Genomic DNA, 2,624 nt, shown 5'->3' with positions numbered 1-2,624 from the left:
TTTAACGTATAACGTTATGTAGCATTACGTTATAACGTATAAGGTTATATAGTATTACGTTATATCGTATAACGTTATATAGTATTACGGTATAACGTATAACGTTTCGTAGCATTAACTTATAACGTATGACGTTACACAGCATTACGTTATATCGTATAACGTAATGTAGGATTACGTTATAACGCATAACGTTATATAGTAATACGTTACAAGATATAACGTTATATAGTATAACGATATAACGTATAAAGTTATGTAGCATTGCGATATAACGTATAACGATATATAATATTACGTTATATCGTATAACGTTATATAGTATTGCGTTATAACGTATAACGTTATGTCGCATTACGATAAAACGTATAACGCTATGTAGCATTACGTTATAACGTACAACGTTATGTAGCATTACGATAAAACGTGTAACGTTATATAGTATTACATTATATCGTATAACGTTATATAGTATTACGGTATAACGTATAACGTTATGTAGCATTACGATAAAACGTATAACATTATGTAGCATTACGTTATAACGTATAACGTTATGTAGCATTACGTTATAACGTATAACATTATATAGTATTACATTATATCGTATAACGTTATATAGTATTGCGGTATAACGTATAACGTTATATAGTATTACGGTATAGCGTATAACGTTATGTAGCATTACGGTATAACGTATAACTTTATGTAGCATTACGTTATAACGTTTAACGTTATATAATTCGATCTCATATTGTATAACCATATGCCGTATTACGATATAATGTATAACGTTATTCAGCATTACGTTATAACATATAACTTTATATAGCATTACGTTATAACGTATAACGTTATGTAGCATGACGATAAAGCGCATAACGTTATGTAGAATTACGTTATAACGTATAACGTTATACAGTATTACATTATATCGTATAGCGTTTAACAGCATTACGTTATATCGCATAACGTTATGTAGGATTACGTTATAATACATAACGTTATATAGTATTACGGTATAACGTATAACGTTATGTAGCATTACAATGAAACGTATAATGTAATGTAGCATTGCGTTATAACGTATAATGTTATGTAGCATTACGTTTTAACGTATAACGTTATGTAGCATTACGTTATAACGTATAAGGTTATATAGTATAACGTTATATCGTATAACGTTATATAGTATTACGGTATAACGTATAATGTTGCGCAGCATTAACTTATAACGTATAACGTTACACAGTATTACGTTATATCGTATTACGTTATGTAGTATAACGATATAACGTATAACGTTACGTAGCATTGCGATATAACGTATAACATTATATAGTATTACGTTATATCGTATAACGTTATATAGTATTACGTTATAACGTATAACGTTATGTAGCACTAACTTATAACGTATAACGTTACACTGCATTACGTTATATCGTATAACGTTATGTAGGATTGCGTTATAACGCATAACGTTATAAAGTAATACGTTACAAGATATAACGTTATGTAGTATAACGATATAACGTATAACGTTATGTAGTATTGCGATATAACGTATAACATTACATAGTATTACGTTATATCGTATAACGTTATATAGTATTACGGTATAACGTATAACGTTAAGTAGCATTGCGTTATAACGTATAACGTTATGTAGCATTACGATAAAACGTATAACGTTATGTAGCATTACGTTATAACGTTCACCGTTATATAGTATTAAGTTATAACATATAACGTTATGTAGAATTACGTTATAACGTATAACGTTATGTAGTATTACGTTATAACGTATAAGGTTATATAGTATAACGTTATATCGTATAACGTTATGTAGTATTACGGTATAACGTATAATGTTGCGCAGCAATAACTTATAACGTATAACGTTACACAGTATTACGTTATATCGTATAACGTTATGTAGTATAACGATATAACGTATAACGTTACGTAGCATTGCGATATAACGTATAACATTATATAGTATTACGTTATAGCGTATAACGTTATATAGTATTACGTTATAACGTATAACGTTATGTAGCATTAACTTATAACGTATAACGTTACACTGCATTACGTTATATCGTATAACGTTATGTAGGATTACGTTATAACGCATAACGTTATATAGTAATACGTTACAAGATATAACGTTATGTAGTATAACGATATAACGTATAACGTTATGTAGCATTGCGATATAACGTATAACATTATATAGTATTACGTTATATCGTATAACGTTATATAGTATTACGGTATAACGTTTAACGTTATGTAGCATTGCGTTATAACGTATAACGTTATGTAGCATTACGATACAACGTATAACGTTATGTAGCATTACGTTATAACGTTGACCGTTATATAGTATTAAGTTATAACATATAACGTTATGTAGATATACGTTATAACGTATAACGTTATGTAGCATTACGTTATAACGTATAACGTTATATAGTATTACGTTATATCGTATAACGTTATATAGTATTACGTTATAACGTATAACGTTATGTCGCATTACGAAAAAACGTATAACGTTATGTAGCATTACGTTATAACGTTTACCGCTATATAGTATTAAGTTATAACGTAAACGT

The sequence above is a fragment of the Bombus pyrosoma genome, linkage group LG10 (assembly GCF_014825855.1).
Source record: "Bombus pyrosoma isolate SC7728 linkage group LG10, ASM1482585v1, whole genome shotgun sequence".
Taxonomy (NCBI): Eukaryota; Metazoa; Arthropoda; class Insecta; order Hymenoptera; family Apidae; genus Bombus; species Bombus pyrosoma.
This window is presented reverse-complemented; position numbering follows the sequence as displayed.